The sequence below is a fragment of the Oncorhynchus gorbuscha genome, linkage group LG14 (genome assembly GCF_021184085.1).
Source record: "Oncorhynchus gorbuscha isolate QuinsamMale2020 ecotype Even-year linkage group LG14, OgorEven_v1.0, whole genome shotgun sequence".
Taxonomy (NCBI): Eukaryota; Metazoa; Chordata; class Actinopteri; order Salmoniformes; family Salmonidae; genus Oncorhynchus; species Oncorhynchus gorbuscha.
The window spans coordinates 34,289,301-34,314,609 of NC_060186.1; the positions used below are offsets into that span (position 1 = coordinate 34,289,301).

At 42.6% G+C, this 25,309-nt stretch overlaps 1 protein-coding gene across 1 annotated transcript in view; it reads left to right on the forward strand.

The window, feature by feature from the left end:
- The first annotated feature begins 5,545 nt into the window (after window positions 1–5,545).
- Window positions 5,546–25,309, forward strand: part of LOC123994821 (diacylglycerol kinase delta-like) — a 167,818-nt gene continuing 148,054 nt past the window's right edge. Inside the window, 2 exon segments of the mRNA XM_046297832.1 lie at window positions 5,546–5,586; window positions 6,237–6,338. The gene's annotated coding sequence lies outside the window, so the exon portion shown is untranslated.

Consider the following 25,309-nt stretch of genomic DNA (forward strand, 5'->3'; position numbering starts at 1 on the left):
ATACCTGTTTTCACAAACTCAAAAGGCAATGCTCTTTCCATTCACCTTATTGCGGCTGGGCCAATAAGAGATGCTGTTTTGTTTTGTCGCACAACCCACCCAGCACACACTGACAGGTCACAGCGGGAAGGTGCTAGCGGCTCGTTTTCTCCTGGACAACACTCCGGGAGCTACAACAGGACTTTAAAATTGTGGGACATGCGCAGCAAAGTCTGTAAGTTTGATTTTTCCCCATTGGTGTTAGCATTTCTTTGACATTCTTCTTTCTGTTTCCTCTAATTTTTTTTTTCAGCCACACAAGAGATTAATGTGGATTGTTCTTTAAGAGATTCATGTATGTTCTACTCGTTGGGGATTCGTTTTTCTTGTGGATGGAGCCTTTGGTCAGTTCTAAACGCCCACTCTGTTTCTTCCTCTCAGGCATGAAGACTGTTTGCTGATCCAGCTGTAATGACATAGTCTGCACAGAGCAGTGTGTCATGAGCGGCCAGTCCGATAAAGTGCGGTTCTGGGATATCAGGTGAGTGTGGAGGGTGAAACTTTTTGGATAGTCCCCAATAGATGGTTTATAGACGTCCACCTAACTATCTGCTAACCTTAAAGGGGCAATCTACAGTTAAAACAAAGTATTTTCCCTGCCCATTTCAGTGAAAAGCTGCGGGATAGGGCTGGAGAAATGTAACCACTCTCAAAATATATAAACCAGAGCTATGGATACAAGGACTGACCATCCATGATATCAAAATTAGTTTTGAGGCTATATACTGTTTTACAACTACTTTAACAAACATTGGAGTAAAATATGCTTGTATTTTGTGTTTTGATGGGGTAAGACAGTTGAACTAACCTCATTAGGCATTTATAAGTTACTTTATTCAAGTCAATGGGTACATATCATTAATTTACCAAAACGGTAAACCCTACCAAATCCCTAGTAAAGCTTAATGTATGCTTTCCATTTGTTTTTCAAGCTCTGACATGAAATTAGCAGCAGCAGTACAAAAACTAAGCAAGCAAACTCATTCCTTGCTCCTAGAAGAGGAATTAAAGGGGAATTGCAATCAATCTAAATTTGTTTGTATTTTCCCCAGACCTAAATGGTCTTCTGATGTGATTTAGACTTGGAACATCCCATTTCGTTGTTTCTCTAAAAATAATTGCAATTCTGAATGAATAACACAATGATCCAAAACCAGGAAAAAATCCAACTGAGAACAGAATTCGGGAAAATATACTGAATTTGGGGAATTTTTATTTTATTCGCTCCCCTTACACTAGCAATTTTTATCATTGCCTTTTTAGCCTTTTTTTTTTCAAACCCCGAGCTGACAAGGTACAAATCTATCGTTCTGACCCTGAACAGGCAGTTAACCCACTGTTCCTAGGCCGTCATTGAGAATAAGAATTTGTTCTTAACTGGCTTGCCTAGTTAAATAAAGGTAAAATGCAATCTGGTTTCCGAGCACCTTAGCCACGCTCAAGGTCCTAAACAATGTCATAACCGCCATCGATAAGAGACATTACTGTGCAGCCGTATTCATCGACCTGGCCAAGGCTTTCGAGTGTCAATCACCACATTCTTATCGTCAGACTCAACAGCCTTGGTTTCTCAAATGACTGCCCCGCCTGGTTCACCAACTACTTCTCTGATAGAGCTCAGTGTGTCAAATCGGAGGGCCTATTGTCAGGACCTCTGGCAGTCTATGGGGGTGCCACAGGGTTCAATTCTCGGGCTCACTCTCTTCTCTGTATACATCAATGATGTCGCTCTTGCTGCTGGTGATTCTCTGATCCACCTCTACGCAGACACCCTTCTGTATACGTCTGGCCCTTCTTTGGACACTGTGCTAACTAACCTCCAGACGGGCTTCAATGCCATACTTCCGTGGCCTCCAACTGCTTTTAAATGCAAGTAAAACTAAACGCATGCTCTTCAACCGATCGCTGCCTACTGTGGACGGTTCTGACCTAGGATATGTGGACAACTATAAATGCCTGGATGGCTGGTTAGACTGTAAACTCTCCTTCCAGACTCACATTAAGCATCTCCAATCCAAAATGAAATCTAGAATCGGCTTCCTATTTCGCAAACAAAGCAGCTATCACTCATGCTGCCAAACATCATACCCTCGTAAAGCTCACTGTCCTACCGATTCTAGACTTCAGTGATGTCATTTACAAAATAGCCCCGAGGACAAACCATTCAGATGTTTTTTTTTTAAGTCACTGTCTTTTCATTATGTTTTCATGGGGAATCCAGAATTCTAATAGACTTTCCTGCAGTTCCTACCGCTTTCCACTGGATGTCACCAGTTTGTAGAAATTGGTTGAGGTTTTTCCTTTGTGTAATGAAGTACCATAGCTCAGAACGAACGTCACTTCATGTGTAGAGGCGTGTAACCAGAAGAGTAGCGTCAGTTTATTTTGCTCCTGTATTGAACACAGATCATCCCGTCTTCAATTTGATAGATTTATATACGTTTAAAAATACCTATTACAAAAGTAGTTTGGAATGTTTTGGCAAAGTTTACAGGTAACTTTTCAGATATTTTGTAGTGGCGTTGTAAGTTGGAAGCTGTGTTTTCCTGGATAAAACAATCCAAATAAATGGACATTTTGGATATATATCGACGGAATTAATCGAACAAAAGGACCATTTGTGATGTTTATGGGACATATAGGAGTGCCAACAAAAGAAGCTCGTCAAGGGTAAGGCGTGATTTATATTTTATTTCTGCGTTTTGTGTCACGCCTGCAGAGTTGAAATATGCTACTCTCATTGTTTACTGTTGTGCTATCATCAGATAATAGCATCTTATGCTTTCGCCGAAAAGCCTTTTTGAAATCTGACATGTTGGCTGGATTCACAACGAGTGTAGCTTTAATTTGCTAACTTGCATGTGTAATGTGTGTTTGAATTTGGCGCTCTGCATTTTCCCTGGCTATTGGCCATGTGGGCCTAGCCCAGAGAGGTTAACCATTAACTGTTTGAAATTACAACCCAAAAAAGTCACTCCTATTTGAATAGTAATTCCATAATGTTCAACATCACAAACCTATGACTTATACAGTCATGGCCAAAAGTTGAGAATTACCTATGAATTAAATTTTAATTTTCAGTCTGCCTCAGATTGTATGATGGCAATTTGCATATACTCCAGAATGTTAACATTACTTATAGAAATTTGGTAACTGATTTGTCACCCTGCATTAAAGTCCCCCGCTACTAAGAGTGCTGCATCTGCATGAGCAGTTTCCTGTTTGCTTATTTCCTTATACAGCTGACGAGTGCCGTCTTAATGCCAGCATCTGTCTCTGATGGTAAATAAACAGCCACAAAAAATATAGATTTATCATCAGAGTTTATCATGAGACTCTACTTCAGGCGAGCAAAATCTAGAGGCTTCCTTAAATTTCGCGCTCCAGCTGTTGAATACAAATGTACACAGCCCCCCCACCTCTTCTTGCCGGAGTGTGCTGTTCTGTCTAGCTGGTGCAGCGTATATCCCGTCAGCTGAATGTTATCCATGTTGTCATTCAGCCATGATTTTTGTGAAACATAAGATATTACAGTTTTTGATGGTAGGATATTCGTGATCGTACCTCGTCCAATGATTGTACATTGGACAATAATACTGTAGGTAAGGGCAGCTTTCCCACTCGCCATCGGAGGATCCTTACAAGGCACCCCGCCCTGTGTCCTATATAAATGTTTCTTTTGGCCTTGTTGGGTGTCTGAAGTACACCCTGTGCGTCCTGCTTGTTGAAGAATTAACCTTTGTCTAATCCGAGGTGAGTGATTGCTGTCCTGATATCCAGAAGATACGGTGGCAAACATTGTGTACAAAATAAGTTACAAATAACTCAGAAAAAAAACACAATAGCACAATTAGTTAGGGGGCCCGTAAAAGGGCTGCCATTTTTTCCGGTGCCATCTTATGGGGATATATGCCTTCTATTAACAATTTTACAAGGAAGTGATACCCACTTCCCCCGGAGAGTAGTTATGGTTATTGTGCCTATTAATTGGTCATGTTTTCGAACCAATACTGAAGCATCTGCAGATTTACGACTGGATATTATGGGTGACCAAATGTCTTATACCATTGACAACACACATTACCAAAAACTATTCAGTTGTCTTCCTATTTCCACATAGGGTTTCCCCTCCCAAAAGGGCATAAACCAACCTCTCTCCTTATTGCTACTACAAATACACACATTTGAATATCTTGTTTTTTTTAACCATGGATGTGGCTTTTGTTCAGAATTTATAGACAGCCTTATCACCATCCACATTACCTCCGGTTGGCCTTCTCCATGGACTACTTCTTTACAACCTACTGTACTAGTACACAAGCCTAACAATTTATCCATACAGAGCAACACCCACTAGGGACCTATCCTGAACGAAACCTACCAGACACTGTAGTGTTACTCACAGATCTCGCAAAGAACGAGCTAGACTCTGGACCTATCCTTATGGAACCTACCCTACACCATATATTTACGACCTGTCGTTACACAATAGGCCTACTGAATAAACTTTCTAGGTCCGCATCCTATAATTGTTCACCCTACGATTCTCATCTGCCCAATATGTCAGAATGAGTGGTAACAGGTGTAGGAACTGAGCCTACCTTGGTGCTGGCTCCTGTTTCACTGATTCGGACTCAAGTTTGACTCTAATTGTGGTGAACCCTGCTTGCAGAGCCAACTGTTTGGTTCTAAATAGTTTTTACGGACAACTAGTCAAAGCTTAAACCAAGTGTATTCACCCAAAGGGTCAAACGGCATCAAGACCCGTTTCCCCTAGCACAAGTATTTATACCTTGCATTAGGCAGCGTATCCTCCTTTTCTCTAAACACTAAACAATTTTTGTTGCTAGGCAGGAAGTTCATTTACGTGGGTAATAAACTATTCCTTCATCTGACCTGACCTCGACCCACATTCCACCCTTATCAGTGACCGCAACATGTACATTTCTCCTTCATATAACCATTAACTTCTGGTGTAGCAAGTATTTCAAATTACAACTCAATACTTGCGACATGTTTACATTTTAAAAGTAGATCTCATGTTAGAAGGGGGGGGGTAGGTGTCATGCTGCTATAGGGGAATATCCAAATAATGAGAATGTTTGGAGGCGGAGAACCCAGCTGGGGAAATCATACATACCCAGTGCATTTGTGTCATGGGCAATGGTTGTATGGGGTCTTTGCCTAGGGGGTCATTTTATTATCATGACACTGGCTTTTTGTCCTGGGGTGTGTTCTTTAGGAACCCAGAGGAAGGAAAATCTGCCTAAACGGGGAGGTACCTACCTGAATTTGTACAATACGGTGTGCTCTAATAAATATCCCCTCTTGCAACACTTAACGTTTTTTAGCTTGCGCCGTCTGTTCATTTGGGTTGTTCTGACTTTTTTTTAAAAGAGCGGAGAGTATAGTCTGCGAGCTGGAGCTTCTGGGCCGAGTCACGTCTCTTGACCTGAACCACGACCGCACCGAACTGCTCACCTTCTCTCGGGGCGACCTGGTTAAGATCATCGACTTGCGCAGCAACACGGTCCGTCAGACCTTCAGGTACAGGGACATGTCACTTTAGTACTGTAGACTCGAGCTCATTTACCTGACCACCACACACCACTTGATGTCAAACCAGCACTCAGTGTTTTATTTCTTGTAAATTTGTAGTCCTGGATAGCCTCATCCATATTGTCAATTAAGATAATCTGAGGTGATTGCATGGGTGGTCAGAGATTCTCTTTATTCTTATTGGTGAATAGATGCTGTATGTGGGCAATGGAATAGTCCTAATAATGCAAACCCTGCCTGTCTGACACTCAACGTATTTCAAAGGAAACCTAATATTATTGGAACCCAGGTCTGATATAGATTAGTGGTGTTGGAGGTTTGTCAACAGTGTTTTCCAATCTTTCCTCCCAGTGCTCAGGGCTTCAATTGTGGCACTGACTGGACCAGAGTCCCCTTCAGTTGAGTGGACACCACCTTTTTATACCAATGGGTGTCCTAAATGTCACACTATTCCCTATATGTTGCACTACTTTTGACCAAAGCCCAATCATTGGTTTATAGTTTTACTAACATTGGTCATGGTCAAATTCCCTACCATCTTCTATGAAAGTGTGCACATGCTCACCTATCCAACCACAGTCCCATGAGTCTCCACTCGAGCACCTTGTTTTGATCCTCCTGTTTCCTTGTGTTCTCAGTCCCGATGGCAGTTATGTGGTGGGGGGCTCTGCAGACTGAGTGCTGTATGTGTGGAACGTCCTGACGGGCAAGTTGGACTGCACCCTGGGCCGGAACCACTGGTAAGTTTGAACTTCTGGAGTAGGATCGTCTCCCTTCGACAATTCTTTCTAGTCCATTTTGCATTTAAGTTTCAGGTTCAGAATTTGAGGGATAAGCCATAGACTTGGATAGACAGATCTCGTGCCACAAAGCCTGTTTTTAACGGGCAGGGCCATTGAGGACTTTTACCATTTTTAAGTAGTGAGCTGGGTGGGACTTTCTTTGCAGAGTTTCCCTTAAATTTTTTAGCAGGGGTGGCAAGGGTCAGGGAAGGATGGGGGGAGGAGGGTCTCAAGAGTGCCCCACCGGGAATGGACTGAAGGTCCAACAAGTCTACTATGGGGTTGTCTGATGCTGTTCGTTACTCTTGTTGACTGAGGGAAAGTACTTGTTGATAGTTCTAGCATCTTCAAAGTGTGGCAGGTGGAAGCGTGTTAGGGCACAGCTTGTCCCATCAATTAATCATAGAAAGTGTGGATTAGCTGATAACTACGAAACAAACATTCTGGATAATATATATAGAATCTTGAACTATTTATTGATCAGCATTTTGATATGCTTGAAAAAGAATCGGATACACTTGACGTGAACAAAATACATTTCTTCGAGCTCTGCGATCGAAACTGAAGGGAAGCAGCTGTCTAAATTTCTAAATTTAATATATGGGAGGGATGTTTTTACAATATCTCCAGAAGATAGAGCATTGCTTACAAGCATGAGTGAGCCATAAAAAATAAAAAAATGGATCTATTGCCTGGGTTACTGGGGGAGGTTGAGGCCTTAAACAGGTATGGATTATAGTAGGGATGCACGATATATCGGTGAACATATCGGCCGATGTCTAGTTTAACGGCCCAATGTTTAAAACCGTCAAATGTCAAAGCTGACGTGCGTACCTATATAATGTATGTACATGCCGTAATGATGTCACGTTAAGTTTTGCACTATACGTGCAACACAGCATTCCTAAACTAGCCCACAACGTTTGCTGTGTGGATTGAGCAGTCAACAAATCGATATATGCATTGATATATGCACTGCATCACAGTAATTAGTGTCACTACAAACCCAGGTTCGATCCATTTACATTACATTTAAGTCATTTAGCAGACGCTCTTATCCAGAGCGACTTACAAATTGGTGCATTCACCTTATAACATCCAGTGGAACAGTCACTTTACAATAGTGCATCTAAATCTTAAAGGGGGGGGTGGGGTGAGAGGGATTACTTATCCTATCCTAGGTATTCCTTAAAGAGGTGGGGTTTCAGGTGTCTCCGGAAGGTGGTGATTGACTCCGCTGTCCTGGCGTCGTGAGGGAGTTTGTTCCACCATTGGGGGGCCAGAGCAGCGAACAGTTTTGACTGGGCTGAGCGGGAGCTGTACTTCCTCAGTGGTAGGGAGGCGAGCAGGCCAGAGGTGGATGAACGCAGTGCCCTTGTTTGGGTGTAGGGCCTGATCAGAGCCTGGAGGTACTGAGGTGCCGTTCCCCTCACAGCTCCGTAGGCAAGCACCATGGTCTTGTAGCGGATGCGAGCTTCAACTGGAAGCCAGTGGAGGGAACGGAGGAGCGGGGTGACGTGAGAACTTGGGAAGGTTGAACACCAGACGGGCTGCGGCGTTCTGGATGAGTTGAAGGGGTTTAATGGCACAGGCAGGGAGCCCAGCCAACAGCGAGTTGCAGTAATCCAGACGGGAGATGACAAGTGTCTGGATTAGGACCTGCGCCGCTTCCTGTGTGAGGCAGGGTCGTACTCTGCGGATGTTGTAGAGCATGAACCTACAGGAACGGGCCACCGCCTTGATGTTGGTTGAGAACGACAGGGTGTTGTCCAGGATCACGTCAAGGTTCTTAGCGCTCTGGGAGGAGGACACAATGGAGTTGTCAACCGTGATGGCGAGATCATGGAACGGGCAGTCCTTCCCCGGGAGGAAGAGCAGCTCCGTCTTGCCGAGGTTCAGCTTGAGGTGGTGATCCGTCATCCACACTGATATGTCTGCCAGACATGCAGAGATGCGATTCGCCACCTGGTCATCAGAAGGGGGAAAGGAGAAGATTAGTTGTGTGTCGTCTGCATAGCAATGATAGGAGAGACCATGTGAGGTTATGACAGAGCCAAGTGACTTGGTGTATAGCGAGAATAGGAGAGGGCCTAGAACAGAGCCCTGGGGGACACCAGTGGTGAGAGCGCGTGGTGAGGAGACAGATTCTCGCCACGCCACCAGGAGCGACCTGTCAGGTAGGACGCAATCCAAGCGTGGGCCGCGCCGGAGATGCCCAACTCGGAGAGGGTGGAGAGGAGGATCTGATGGTTCACAGTATCGAAGGCAGCCGATAGGTCTAGAAGGATGAGAGCAGAGAGAGAGTTAGCTTTAGCAGTGCGTAGCGCCTCTGTGATACAGAGAAGAGCAGTCTCAGTTGAATGACTAGTCTTGAAACCTGACTGATTTGGATCAAGAAGGTCATTCAGAGAGATAGCGGGAGAGCTGGCCAAGGACGGCATGTTCAAGAGTTTTGGAGAGAAAAGGAAGAAGGGATACTGGTCTGTAGTTGTTGACATCGGAGGGATCGAGTGTAGGTTTTTTCAGAAGGGGTGCAACTCTCGCTCGCTTGAAGACGGAAGGGACGTAGCCAGCGGTCAGGGATGAGTTGATGAGCGGGGTGAGGTAAGGGAGAAGGTCTCCGGAAATGGTCTGGAGAAGAGAGGAGGGGATAGGGTCAAGCGGGCAGGTTGTTGGGCGGCCGGCCGTCACAAGACGCGAGATTTCATCTGGAGAGAGAGGGGAGAAAGAGGTCAGAGCACAGAGTAGGGCAGTGTGAGCAGAACCAGCGGTGTCGTTTGACTTAGCAAACGAGGATCGGATGTCGTCGACCTTTTCAAAATGGTTGACGAAGTCATCATGACCTTGCGGTGGGCATAGGCTTTTAATGTTGGAGTCTGTCTGCTCCTCCTGGGCCCAGTTTTTCAAAAGCTATCTGATTGGATTCCAGCCATAGAATAGAATTAAATGCACAGAAATAGAATGGGCATATCATTGACTTGAATGGGGATGCCCGTTTGATTCACAATATTTCTATACATTTAATCCTATCCAATTGCTGAGCATTGAGGTTGTCAGGGGTCATTTAATACTGTAGTTCAGTGGTCTTCAAACCTTGTCCTGGCTACCCACAGGGCCTGTTAGGTGGTCGTTATAGCTCTGCACCAACGCATCACATAAAGTATTAAGTAGTTTAACTGGGCTGGAGAAAATGTGTGTCCATAATAATGAGACTTTTACATCACCAGGTCATTGTGGACACCTAAACAAATCATGATAACATTGTATTGATAGATGCACTGGCACACATGTAGCATCTGACAATAACAGGATCATATCAAGAATAGCATCACAAATGAATACATAAATACAACTTGAAGTTTGATGATGAGTTGATCATTTGAATCAGCTGTGCAAGCCGAAGGCAAAATAAAAAAAAGCGCACGAGGACTGAGAACCACTGCTCCACAGGCTTTCATAGCTCTCTTTATCTGAGGACAGAACCGCACAAGAAACAGACTTCATTATAGTCAAATTACACCTCACTGAATATTATGTTACCGTTATCCCCATCCTCACTTCTAGGGACAGGAACTACACAAAGGTACCTACCCTATCCAGAATAGCCTACTCTCTCACTGATAGTTAAGGCTTCTATCCTTTCACCCTCCTCCATGGCTGTTACCTAGCTACCTATCTACAAATTATTACAGTGATAAATACATCAAGATAGCTAGCTAATATGAAGTTATGTAGATGGTGATATTTAATTCACTTAGCTAGCTATCTATACAGTATGTGAAGTTAGCTAGTCAACTAGCTAGCTCATTTAGCAGCTCATTTGAGTTAGCCTGCACTGTAGCTAGTTAGCTAATAATACATGTTTTATACATATTCAAAATGTATTTACTTACTTGAATAGGTCCTCCCAGCTATCTGTACAGGATATTACTATTGAACTATGTACCCATTAATAACTAGACCTTCATACAAACTTGCTATGCTGAATTCTTAAAGCACAATCGAACATACTGCCAGAATGCCCACGAGCGAGTCACAATGGGTGGCCTAAGCGGCACGCGGCAATTTGGAGGGCCTCAAACCGCAAGGCTCTCCAGAGGGTGGTGCGGTTTGCACAACCCATCACCGGTGGCAAACTACCTGTCCTCCATGACACCTACAGCACCCGATGTCACAGGAAGGCCAAAAAGATAATCAAGGACATCAACCACCCGAGCCACTGCCTGTTCACACCACTACCGTGTGTCTCACGGTCAATGCGTGAGAGTTGGTAACTCAGGAGTTGTTATTTTTCAGTTTCATCCTAATAACAGATTGTATTGGCAAAATACAATAAGGTAGACATTTTTTTGGTGCCATTTAGGGAACATTTTATTCTCAGCATCACTCCAGTGAGGAGAGGCTCAGCAACAGTTCGTTTCAATTCTTTTGACATGGCTTCACAATAGTGTTCCAGCTCAGCCAACGTTCTTTGGCCTTTTTTTTGTTGCCATGTGTGAATTTGGTCCAGCCCTTGGAAATCAAGTTTAAAACAATGAGTTTGACGTTATATCTGGCAGCTCTTCTTAGTACAGCTACAGTTGGTTTGTCACTCATTCAACTGACAAGCTCTATTATTATACAATTCATAAACAAGTATTACAATGATATATTCCAGTGCTTAATTTGAACCGGATCCTGCCCAAACAGCATCAGGCACCTCTCCGTTTTTGATTGTTTCGTTCTGGAATCTATTTGGCTGGATCCGATACCTCTAATGGCATGAAAGATAATTGTCACTTTTTGCAATGTAAACATTCTAATAAACGCAAAGTTCACTCGAGTTGCCTCTTACTTAATTCTCCTTGTATCTCTCACAGAACTAGAATGAGATTCACTTTCTTTGATATCTCTCCCTCTCCTCAGATAGACATAAGCCTGCAACTCATCTCTCCAGCACTGCACTTAATAATTTATTTCCTTATAGAAACATAACCGCACGAAGTGTTCTGTAGGAACTGCAGCACGCCTGATAAATTGAGACAGATTTGCAAAATTTATACAGTTACTGCTGTCTGTTCAGAAAGAAATGAAATAATTCAGAATAGCCTACTACACCATGAGAAAGCCTACAATTTTGCCACAGAGGAAAAACAGCTTATTTAAAAAAATTGCCTAGCTGTGGAGTGTAGCACAATAACGAGTCGTTGTCTACTGCCGGGAATGAGGCCAATCTGTCAGTGAAAAAACATCATGCAGACAAAATTGGCCTTTCGCAATATTTCAAATACCCTACAAATTTGGGAAAACACAGGTTGGAAAGCAAATGGCTCCTGCTGAAAAGAGAAGAGTCTATTCTGTTCGCTGTAAGCTACCAAAATATTTGATACAAAACGAGAGAGAGCAAGATAGAAATGCTTTTGGTACGAGCATATAGGCCATCACCAGCTAGTGAGCTGGCATCATTGATTGAGTCTGTGAAAGTGGAAAGCATTTTTAGGACTATCATTTCCACCTCATATTGTAGCATTACACACGTAGGCCTAGGCTATTGATAGATTCAAGGTGGTTTTCATTGGTCTCAGATTTTCAATTTGTCACTGTCGAAGTAGCCTGTCATTTCGATAATTTGTGCGGTATTATGGTGCTTTCAAGACAACTGGGAACTCTGGAAAAAAAACAAGGTCGAATCATGACGTCAGTGATCTTCAGGTCAGAAAGTAGGAGCTCTAGAAAGAGGCCAGGGTGCCAAAGTCTCAAGTCATGTAAAATTACATAGAATGAAATGCTTTTATAAAAAGGCCAAAAATGTCCCTGACCCGGGCCACAATGTTTTTTTTCCCCCATGAATGCAACTTTACTCTACTGCTCTTTAAAACTACGCAAATGGGATGATATGCAATGCTTTATTATAAAGGAAAAAACATTTCTTATGCATTCCTGTACCTCAGAGCTCCTCAGGTCACCCCCTCTCATGCTCACTTTTTGTTTCGCACCTCCCGATTTACAAATTCAGCACTGATCTATTCAGCACAAATAGATTTGATAATCTTATTCTTCATTTAGCGCTCAATACTCAGCAATAAACAATGTTTCCCCTTTTGTTTATATTCAGTGCCCATTCAGACAGCCTCAGTTACCATGACAACGGCAGTAGCTTCTATGCTAGCGGATTTAAACTAATTTAACTATGAAAACGTAATGAAAACAATACAGCAATAACATAACTACGCTCCTTGTATTATGTGCTTTACAACTCTCTCACCTTGGAAATCAAGTTTAAAACAAAAGTTTATATTTGATTGCTCTTAGTACAGCTACAGCTGCCTTGTTACTCATTCAACTGACAACAAGCTAGCCCAAGAACTACTGCGGTGAGAGCTCATAAAGCAGGGGTGCCCAACCAGTCTATCGCGATCTACTGGTCGATCACGGAGTGCTTGCCAGTCGATCGTGAGATGATTATACATCTACTAAAATTCAGCCACACTAATCAATTCATATAATCTTTTTCTGTTTTAACGTTTGACAGTCCTCCATTCACAGCAATGTCTGAAAAGTGATTTACATAAAATATGACCTGTCCCTGCCCACTTATTGACGTTTGCGTAGTTAGCGCGGTCAAATGCCTCCCGGCAAATCCAAGTCGAAGTAACAGTGATGCCAGTCAGGTAGCTAGCTAGCTAACTTTGTAGCCAGACTCGTTCTTAAGTTGTGGTCGACAGCAGCAATAATGAGTGAAGGGAAGGATACAAAACAACGTATACCGTTTCCACAAGGAATGGGAGGATGATTATTTTTTTCTTCATGTCATACTCAAAATGTGTGTGCCTTATCTGCCATAATAGCAATCGCTACCCCAAAGAAAGGTAACATAGAACGACATTTTAAAACCACACAAAACCCAGGAAAGAGATTTTCCAAAGACTGAATTACAAAGAAGAAAGAACAAGAACAAAAAAATCCACTGGCAGTGCAGCAGCCAATTTCAACAAGGCCTGTGGCCAAAGGGAAGGCGGCAAACAGCATCTTATCGTGTGATTCACGTTCTTGCTAAACATAAAACGCTGTTCAAAGATGGGGGGGGGTGATCAAGGAAGCATTTATTGAGGCTGCAGACTTGTTGTTTGGGGATTTTAAGAATAAGACTGAAATTATGGCTGCCATCAATGACATTCAGTTGCACAGAAAGGGGAGGGAATAGCGGAGAACCTCGAGGATCAACTGAAGAAGGATATTGACACCTGGCGAGTGTTATTTCCTCAAGTTTGACAAGTCCACAGATATGGTAGATGTGGCACAGTTATGCATTTTCAGCAGAGTGGTATTTGACAACATGAGTATAGAGGAGGAACTACTCACCATTTTGCCACTGAAAGGACGGCGAAGATATTTTTCAAGCTTTTATGAAATTTGCTAACAAATTCCAACTGCCCTTTTGTAAGCTTGTCTCCATTACTACCGATGGGGCACCCGCTATGGTAGGCTGCATTAGTGGGTTTGTTGCATTGTGCAAACGGGATGATTCTTTCCCTGACTTTCTTAGTTATCACTGCGTAATTCATCAGCAAGCTTTGTGCGGGAAGATGTTAAACATGAAAGAGGTGATGGATGTTGCAATTAAGATTGTGTGTTCTAGTCAAGCAAGAAGCCTAGAGCGGAGGCTAATTCCCGCTCACTTAGAAGAGACTGAAGTGGAGCACACAGACCTGCTGCTGCACACAGATGTGCGGTGGCCAAGCAGAGGTACATTTTTAGGGAGATTCAGTGAGTTGTTGCCTGAAATCTAGGAGTTTCTCAAGGTCTCCAAGCATGTAGAATATGCACAGTTAGAGGACACACAGTGGCTCCTGGATTTAGCTTTTCTCACTCACATAATTTACATGCTTAATTAATTGAATGTAGAGCTACAAGGAAAAGGCAAACATGTAATTGACATGATCAGTTGTGTGAATGTTACGCCCCTGAAAACAGGAGAAATAATCACGAGAGTGATACGGTGTTGTATTCTCAAGTCAACATTTAGTTCAATGAGAAAAGACTGCGAATTTCCCCAGGAATATGGGTGGAGACCAGAGCAATCGATCTCCGGCTCATAGATTAAGAGCATTTCGTAGATCACAGATTAACACTTTTAGGCACTACAAAATAAAGTAATCAATATAACGTTTACACATTACTCTCACAATTCGTACCCTTTGACAGATTTTAACTTTAACACAATTATATGAATGTTATCAATCTCGATCAACTAATACTGAATGCATCTTTTTAACCTTAGATGTTTTAAGATCCTCATATACTATGAATTTACTAATACTTTTCAATGTATAACAGGCTATGAATATTTCCTTTAACCTGTCACACTCTCCCCGACAAAATAAATGGTGTCCCAACATTACCAACATTGTCTTCTTCAACAGTCCGTATGCACTGGACCTAGAAAATCCTCTTCTGTAAGGTAGTACTTGAGCAGAGGTCAAGGGTCACAGTTCAAATATAACTAACAAGTTATATTCACAGTCCATATCTGTTGACCAGCTATATAACATCAGCAGTATTTTCTCATACTATTGATCAACAGTCCATCAATTTTAAATTATCAATATGCATAGTCTGCAAATTGTCTCTTTTGACAGTCTGTGAAATCAGACGGTAGTCCATGGTCAAACATGTCAACTCTGTAGCCTCATGTTTGCTGAAGCCCATACATGTAAGGTGGCTGAAAGTAACATTGCTGTAGTGATGGCAGCCATGGAACCAGTCCTGGTGCAGAGTAGACAGGGAACAACTGTGGCTGTATACTGTAGCAGGAAGGGATACCAAGCTGATCATAGGTGATACGTCTTGGAGGGTGGCTCTCTCTTTGTGGCAGCTGGTAGGCTGGTTCCTCAGGTTCAGCAGCATCAGTATATGAAGGAAAGGCACTTGGTGGACATTCATCAGGCAAATTTTCAGCAGGCAGGTTAATCTCCTCAGCAGGCAGGTCTTTAACTGTTGTCTCCTCCAGCCGCTTTTCAACAAGAGGCTGTGCTGGTAGCGTATCAGGGACGGGCACTGCAACTGTCTGTTTCACTGTTGGGGGTCTGTGTTCTCACTCTCTCGCTGGTTCAGCATTCCTCTCCTCAGGTACTGTAGGAGATGTGGGAACCTGTAGCGGCTCATGATGAAGGTCATATTCATCCCCACTGTCTTCATCAGAATCTAGAGTCTGTGATGCAGGCTGGAGTCCCCTTGTTTTCTGACTTTTGTCCACTTTGGTCATTTCTGGTTGTGTCTCAAAAGGTAAGTGGTCTCAGGAAATGAGCAGATTTCTGTGCAGGACCCTGGAGCGTCCCCTACCCTTTTCTGGTCTCAATTCATAAATCGGCAGGTCTGAACCCATTTGTCTCACCACTGTGTGAATTGTATCTTCCCAATAGTTATGGAGTTTTCCTGGTCCTCCTCTTGGTGTCAGGTTTTTAATCAGAACTCGCTCGCCAGGCTGTAGCACTGAACTCCTAACTTTAGTGTCATAGTACTTCTTACTACTTTCAGCGGCTTTCTGAGCATTTTCATTTGCAATGGCGTATGCTTCTTCCATCCCTCGTTTCCAGTTCTCCACGTATTCTCGCTGGTTACTGGAACCTGCCTCTGTGCACAATCCAAAGTGCATATCAACTGGAAGCCTGGTTGATCTCCCAAACAGAAGATAAAATGGTGAATAGCCAGTCACTTAGCAACGGGTGCAGTTATAGGCATAAACCAGTTTGTTCAGAGACTCCTTCCAATTTGACTTTTGTGTCTCAGTTAGTGTCTTTAACATTTGCAACAATGTTCTGTTCATGCGTTCTGCTTGACCGTTTCCCATCGGGTGATAGGGTGTTGTCCTGGACCCCACCATGCCACTGAGTTTCTTTAACTGATGGAACAACTGATTTTCAAATTCTCCCCCTTGGTCATGGTGGATGCGGGACGGGAACCCAAACTTCAGGGCAAAGTCATTGAAGATGAGATTTGCAGCAGTTTTACCTGACTTTGATGTGGTGGCGTAGGCTTGAGTGAAACGTGTAAAATGATCAACAATCACGAGGATGTACTCATATCCCCCTTTGCATCTGTCGAGATGAAGGAAGTCTATACATACCAGTTCAAATGGCTGTGTTGTCACAATGTTTGTCAGAGGAGCCCTTGTTGCATGGGCTGGCTTTTTCTGCTTGACACAGCTACAAGTTTTAGTCACATAGTGCTCGATGTCAGATTGCATATATGGCCAGAAGAAGCGGTCACGTACTAGTGATACAGTGCGGTCAGTACCTTGGTGTCCCATGTTATTGTGCAACTCTTCCATCACTTTACCTTTGTACTGCTCTGGTAGAACTAACTGCTTGCGGGCTGTAGTGATTCTGTACAGAATGCCATCACTGTCTATTGTCAATTTGTCCCATTCTCTGAATAGGCATTTTGTCTTTGGACTGAATTTGTTTTGTTCTTTAACTGGCGGTTTGGAACCCGACAGTTTGAAATTGAGCACAGGACGGATGACCGGATCAGATTCTTGTGCTTCTCTCATCCCATCTTTTGGGATCGAGCTGGTTGTTGCAGTGGTTGTCTCACCTTCAGCTGATACTGACATAGATACAGCTGAAAATGACCATGGTACAACAGCCTCTTTCTGTACCTCAACTGCTTGTATCGTGGCGGCGATGGTGTCTGGTGGAAGCTCCTCAGAACATTCTCTCATCAGTGACTCTACATCCAGTGGCATCCTTGACAAAGCATCTGCATCACCGTTCTCTCTGCCTGGCCTGTACTTTATTGTAAAGTGGAAATCAGCCAAGTCTGCAACCCACCTGGAAGTGGTTGCGTTCAGTTTTGCAGTAGACAGAATGTAGCAGAGCGGGTTGTTATCGCTGTATACAGTGAAGGTCGGAGCATAGTACAAATAGTCATGGAACTTATCAGTGATTGCCCATTTTAGAGCTAGAAATTCTAGCTTGCTCGAGTGGTAGTGATAGTTCTTCTCAGCTGCTGTTAAGGTTCGAGAGCCATAAGCAATGACCCTAAGCTTCCCCTCTTGCTTTTGATAAAGAACTGCTCCCAAGCCTTGGTGTGACGCATCAGTGTGTGCAACAAATGGCTGAGTGAAATCAGGGAAACCTAAAACTGGTGGGTGAAGCAAACACGCAATCAGCTGTTCAAGTGCCTGTTGATGCTGGTCAGTCCACAGGATTGGCTTGTTTGAGGGCACCACATGACTTACTTTCTTTGTTTTTGTTTTCCGTGGGTGGTCAGGTAATTTCTCTGAATCTGCTTTCAGGAGGTCATACAGGCAGCTGGCACTCCTAGAAAAGTCTTTGATGTACTGTCTGTAGTAAGTGAGTAAACCAAGCATTTTTCTGAGCTGGCCCACATTCTCTGGTCTGATTTCTTTCAATGCTCTTACTGCTTCAAAATTGGCTGGGTCAACTCGGCTGCCCTCTGCAGACACTATTCTGCCCAAATAACGGACCTGGGGTTTAAAGAGCTCACACTTACTTGGTTTGAGTTTAATGCCATACTCTCTGAGACGCTGCAAAACTTTTCGCACATCATTCACATGGTTGTCGAATGTTTTACTGAAAACTAGCGTGTCGTCCAGATAAGGAATGCAGATGTTATCCCGTAGCCCTTCCAAACACTCCTCCATACACCGCTGAAAAGCTGCAGGAGAGTTCATGAGGCCGAATGGCATACGTATCCACTCAGAGTCCCCACGGTGTCACAAATGCTGTCCGTGATCTGCTTTCTTCAGAGATGAACCCCTGGTAATACGCTTTCCCCTGATCTAAGAGGGAGAACCAGGAATTACCACCTAAACTGTCCATGATGTCTTGGACCCGAGGGATGGGCTGGCGGTCGGGATGTGTCTTTCTGTTCAGGTCTCTGTAATCTATATACAACCGGAGGGTCCCGTCCTTCTTACGAACGCACACGACAGGTGAAGAATATGAAGAGTTTGACTTCCTAACCCAGCCCTGGACTATGAGGTCATAAATGTAACCCTTCATCTCCTGATACAGTGGCCTGGGCACTGACATGTATGTGCGCTTTACTGGTTCAGAGTCCTTTAGAGAAATAGTCATTTTCAATCGTTGAATGCAGCCAATGTCATTGTCTGATCTGGAGAAGGAGTGACACTCTTCTCTAAGCATTTGCCTAACAACCTCTCTCTGCTCTTCGGTTAGGTGAGTTAAAACTACTGGTGGATCCCACTGTTCAGTAGCAGTACATGGGGTTCGAACGCTGGTGTGATTCACTGTGGCTGAGGTGACAGTTTTTTCAAAGACTTGGGCAGGTAACACAGTCATAATGGTTTGTACTGTACCGATTATTGTGCGTCCTAGCAGGGTAATGTCGTGGTCAGTGGGGTTAGACATCAAGCAGGATAACTGGAAAAACAACTTTCCTGACTGACTAGTGTGTCAAAGAACTCAAGGTCGTCTGGCCACGGCGGGTTCAGGTCTGGCTGGAAAAGCATTGTCATGTCATCTTTGAAATGCTGGGAAGCTACACTGCACTCAATCTGAATGCTACTGTGTTTTGGTACAGCAACCTTCTCTTTCTTGGTTTTCACTGCGTATTCATCTGTCTGTTCTGCAGTAACAGCCTGTATAAAAGCTCTCACCTTGTTTCTATTGAGGCTTGGGAAAGCTGTTTTTACTGTACTGTATCGTTTAGTCTTTTCGGTCATTGTCAGGATGTGCTCGATAACATTTAAACCTATGATGGGATGAGATAGGTGACAGCCTTTCATTACCAGCACTGGGATGATCAGTTCATTTGTTTGGTCAGTTTCAGAGGCTAGCCGAAAAGTTGTTTCAATCCAACCCAGGTACGGCATTTCAGTCCCATTTGCTGCAGTCAACCTTAGATCATCAGGTGAGTCCAGGATTTCTGAAACATCTCTCAGACTTGCGTTTGGGAGAGATTCCTCTTTCCATCGTTCATCAATGACCGATACCTGAGATCCTGTGTCCCATAGAGATTGGAGGTGGTGGCGATTCAGGTGACACTCAATAAGGCACTGTCTGCCGACTAGCGAGGTGACCTTACGGGGGTGGCAACCTTGAGCTAGGGATGGTAAGGAGTGGGCATTTTCCTCTGCAGGAAAACCTTTCACTGGTAGAGTCAATTTTCAGGTGAGTGCATTTTTTCTTATGTTTAGTCCAATGTTGGTTTTGACATACTTTGGAACAGTACAGTGTCTCTTTACATGATGAACATTGTTTCAGGTTCTCAAATGACTCTTCTCTGGCACAATTTGCACATTTCCGGGACTTGTTGGTAGCTACGGTTAACACTCGTCCCTCAGCGGTAACCTGTTTCCGTTTAAAGGGGCCTCCCTTGATGGTCTGGCTCCCCGGATTTTACATCCAGCTTGAAAATGTTCTCCACTCCCACATCGGAAGCAGTGTGTGCAGCGTGCATCTGTTCTGGCCTGCTGGCAGACAAAACACCTCCTTGGAGCTTGAGCAGAGTGGTTGGTATACCGGTTAGATGCATATTGATGCTGCGCAGGGTCAGGTGCTTGGGACCGACTGTAGTTGCTGTAATACTGCTGCTGGGAAACAGGTGGCTGGGGGTCCCTATCTGGCCTCCTAACTGGGGGTGGGGCATAGGCACAAGGCGGTGACTGAAACATAGGCTGCTGTAATGTCTCCTTAATCTGAGCAATCTCTGCACTGAGACCTTTTAGAGAAGCTACACCTGTCTTAAGTTCAGCTAACTCTGTTAACAGTTCTGCGGGTATCATAGTTTTGGCTTCCTTCACAGGACACTTTGCAGATGGCGTATCTTCTAACTGGACTACACTTACAGTTGTAGCAGGCTGTTGGGCATTAAACCACTTTTTGTTTAGTCTTTCTATCTCCTTAGCACAAGCAATGTTAAGCTTCTCTAGCAAAACCTCATCTGATGTTTTGCTCTCTAGCAGGAGAGGCTGAATGTCTATCCTGATACTGTCACTCTGGAGACCCGTAAGGACTGTGTGAAAACACATGCTCTGGACTAGAGCGCATGTCAATATGTATGTCAAAGAATAAATGCATTACACGGTAACCTCAAACAACCACCAAACTATCCCTTCCACAAACAGCTACCACAGATTACCACAAACAACTCTAAACAATCTCAAAATACCAAAGTGCCCAAAACAGTTACCACAAACTACCACAAATAACCTCAAATAACCCCAAAATACGCATATACTGTTACATCAACAAACCACCACAAAATACCATAATCTTGGGTAGTTTCTAGTTTGTGCTATTTCCGGATTGTTTGTTGTAGTTTGTGGTATTTTGGGGGGGTATTTGTGGTAGTCTTGGGTAATTCGTAGGAATGACCTTCCGTCACAAATGGTCTATCTTTTAATGTCACAAATAGTTCATTTCAGATATACTGGAGCTAAAATTAATGTAATATATAATAATCTATGCCATAGCGCATCCTGACTTTGCAAGTGCCATGCTCTACCAACAGCCACACAGGATCACATTAATGTGATTATACCATTAGACATTGAATACATCATCAGACATTGAATGCGTGCTCTTTCAGGTGCATGTGGGAAAATGCATGTCAGTATTGTCAGTATTAAATGCAGGAGGACTGTAAACTCCCTCTGCCCATCTTTCTGTTTACCTACACTCTTCAAAAAAAAGGGTCTGTCCCCATAGGAGAACCCTTTTTGGTTCCAGGTAGAACCTGCTGTGGAAAAGGTTTTACCTGGAACCAAAAGGGGTTCTTCAAAGGGTTCTCCTATGGGGACAGCCAAGGAACACTTTTTGGTTATAAATAGCACCTTTTTTCCCGTAAGCGTGTACTGTATCGACAGTTAGTGTGTAGGGTGGTCTGTGACAGAACAGATTGCAGTGATTCATCTGTTGATTTAATATTAAAAGTGAAATTCCATCAGGCCCTCTGATCAAGTCAATCTGCAGACTGCTGATTTTGACAAGGTTTTTACAGCTGTCAGGCGAGAGAGACTGCACTGTAGTACACATGTACAGTGTCCATATTAGAACAGCCAAGTCCTAGTGAGATTGAGGCTGTCCTAATATGGACACCTAATTACAGACCTGACTGACTGACCCCCCAGGTCTAACAAGTTTTTATTTAACCTTTTATTTTGACAGGGAGTCAATGCTGAGACCATGGTCTCTTTTCCAGATGAGCCCTGTATAGCATCACAATACACATCAAAATACAATAACACATTGAACTACACATTCATAATCCCCTTGACTTATTCCACATTTTGCACTGTTACAGCCTGAATTCAAAATGGATAAAATATATTTTTTAAATCTCATCCACACACAATACCGCATAATGACAAATGTATTGAAAATGAAAAACAGAAATATCTAATTTACACAAGTATTCACACCCATACATTACATTACTTTATAAAAGCATTTGCCCATTATTTTCAAAATTCTTCAAGCTATGTCAAATTGGTGGTTGATCATTGCTAGACAATCATTTAAGTCTTGCAATAGATTTTCAGGTAGATTTAAGTCTTCTATCACAGCCATTAAACTCTGTAACTGTTTTAAAGTGACCATTGACCTCATGGTGAAATCCCAGAATGGTTACCTTCCTCTACGGCAAATGAGTTAAGTAGGATGCCTGTATCTTTATAGTGACTGGGTGTATTGATACACCATCCAAAGTGTAATTAATCTACCAATGCCTTTCTTTGTGAGGCATTGGGAAAACCTCCCTGGTCTTTGTGGTTGAATCTGTTTTAAATTCAGATAATTGTATGTGTGGGGTACAGAGATGAGGTAATACACAGATTCAAAGAGGAGTCCGTAAAGAAGTTCATGAGTTCAAGAATTCATCATTCATTTCGATAGTATAAAAAATAGATTTTGGATTGTTCTTATTCTCCTCAATTAAGTTGGAAAAGCAGGCTGATCAAGCAGCAGAGAGGGATCTTTGATATTCCACTGTACTGTCTTTCCAAGCTAGTCGGAAGACTTCCTGTTTGGCAGAGAATGCACTCGGAGCATGAGAGTGTGGAGCATGGTAGAATGCATATTGTGTCTTGTGGGCTGCTGAACCTCTCTCCATCCATGATTTTGGGCCAGACGCAGGCAAACTGTCATGTCGACAGATGTAACAGTGTAATTTTAAACCGTCCCCTCGCCCATACCCGGGCGCGAACCAGGACCCTTCTGCACACATCAACAACAGTCACCCACGAAGCATCGTTACCCATCGCTCCACAAAAGCCACGGCCCTTGCAGAGCAAGGGGAAACACTACTTCAAGGTCTCAGAGCAAGTGACGTAACCGATTGAAACGCTATTTAGCGCACACCGCTAACTAAGCTAGCCGTTTCACATCCGTTACAGAGGCCAAAGACCCATTCATGTTCCCCTACAACATGGTGCAGGATGCCTCTCCACATGTTCTACAACATCGAAAACCATTTATCAGTAACCATTTATTTACTACACAATAGCCTGCCATATGATTAATCACTGTAATGACAGTGCTGAAATTACGGTTTTAGCGTGAGTACCAGCCATTACAATATAAATCATCCAATAGTTGGATTTTCTTACTGCCACAGTATTTCACTTACAATGAACTCTTCATATGTCCCAGCCTTTTTACAGCACCACCAGAAGTGGTTGACTATGTTCTTACTCCACTGGAGAAGGATGGAGTACCCTGCCTCCTGCCTTGCCTTTTTTGAGAACGTTTTGAGAGGGGGTTGAGAGAATTAAATGTACTTGCACACTGTTGATGAGACTGTTGTACTGATGATATTGTCAGTGTCCCCAATAGTCATTTGCATACAAGTAAAACTTTTTTTGGCTATTATTAGTTTGAATTCATGCCCTCTTACCTGACCGATACAGTCTAGCTTGAAGCAATGCCAATGCTAGACAGAACATGCATTTCGAATGCTCCATCTTTGGCATGAGTGGATGTGGATGGACCTCATAGTCCCTTCTGGTATCTGAGGATATTTTACCAAAAGGATGAGGATATGTGATATGTTACTATGAGGATATAATATGAAAGATATTGCTGTTCATTACAACAACATATTATCCCAATTGCAGACACTATTTGGCAAACTATCCTAACCTTGCAAATTGGTTAATTAATGTTTACGTAACGTTAGCTAGCTAGCCAGGCTGGGTAGTAATGTCACACATCACACAAACGGTAACAAATTGACAGTTGGTGTCGAAAGCTGCCGTGTCATTGTAGCTAGCTAGCTACTGTAGCAAAGAATAACAGAGCAGAGCATGTCACTGTGTACTGGTAGCTAGTAACAACTTTGTAGCCATTTTACAACTAGCTACTTTGTTTCAAGAGTGTCACTGTTAGAAGTAGACGTTACTTAAATAGTTTGCTTAATTCGGTTATTTTGCCGGCTAGTCATTGATGAACACATCATCAGCTTACATTAGCTTCAAGGAAGAAAGTGGTTGTATCTGTGATGTTCCTTTTCTAAATATGTCTAGCATACTTTTGCAATCTTTTTTTATTCTGAAAAATTCCAGTTATGATAGAAATACATTAAAACCTATAAGATGCCATTTTAAGCGGTATAAATCAATAACTAATTCACCTTTTGTCACAGAAACATCAAACTAGGTATGATTTATTATATAACTGTCTAGTATACTTTTACAACCTTTTCTTTGAGTAGAAATTCCAGTTTTGATTTGATAGAAATGCATAGAACCTCAAATATTGCATTTAAAGATGAAGAAATCAATAACCAATTCAGTGATTGTAGCAGAAAAAAAGTGAAAATATGCATTTATTTGCAATAACATTAAAGAAATGTTCATTTCAAGTGCAATTTCTTCTAGATTTAGTTAGACTCTGTTTACATAAAGTTGTACAATATTTACAATCTTAAATTGTATGCCAAATCAATGTTTGCATTTTTAGTGCAACGGTTCCACATTTTAATTTAGTTACAAGGCACAACAGTCATTTATTTGTACATCTCTAATTTAACAGCAAAGAGGCCACTTGCAATCATTTTCTATTTTAGCTTTGTTGAAGTCCTTCTTTGTCATCCCCAGGCAAGCTGAATGGTATCTCCTGAGGTAATAGATTCAACTGTTCAACACTTACAGCCAAACACATTCTGGAAAAGTCTATAGATTCAGTGTTCACTTTATTAGGTACAAACTCCGTTGCATCTGGAACAGCGTGAATTCAAAAGTGTTGATGAACCTGGGAAAGGAGATAGTGTTCAAGTTAAGTCCAGTTGGAGTTTATTACAGTCAGTTCACGTTTTGGAACTTTTCTGAGTTACAAAATACAATCACAGACTGTGCTGTCATTTTGGACAATATAAAGTTCAAACAAACAGTAACAGAATACAGTAATAATTCTCTGCATGCTTTAGTGTCTAGCAAGCCATGACCACGGGACTTGGTGTATGTAGGAGCAATTTCTTTTTGTGAATAGGGTGGTGAACCTAATAAAGTGGCAAATGAGTGTAGATATCACAAACAACTCCTTTTGAGCAGTGTCTGTCTGTTATACGTTTGATCAATAGGTATAATGGTCAATCTGATCCCCAAGGTCCTCATAGGCTCACTTGGATATATAGAGTTGGAGGTAAAGAAAAAATATGAAACTTGGACATTAAAACACTGGCAGAATTATTTGAAAAAACTCTTATTAAGTTTTACACACACAAGACAACACAAAGCAATATAAATAATATACTCAACTAGAAAAAATACAAATAATACGTTAAAAAAATATATTTAAAGATCGCATACTTTAGACAAGTTAAACACACCAGGCAGAAGGCTACAAAGGTTAAAGGGCCAACTATAGTACAGGGACAGAGCAAACACCTCACCATTGTTCCTGTAAACAGTCAAGAGATAGGAATGGAGAAATGCAACCACTCAGACAGTCATGGCCACAGAC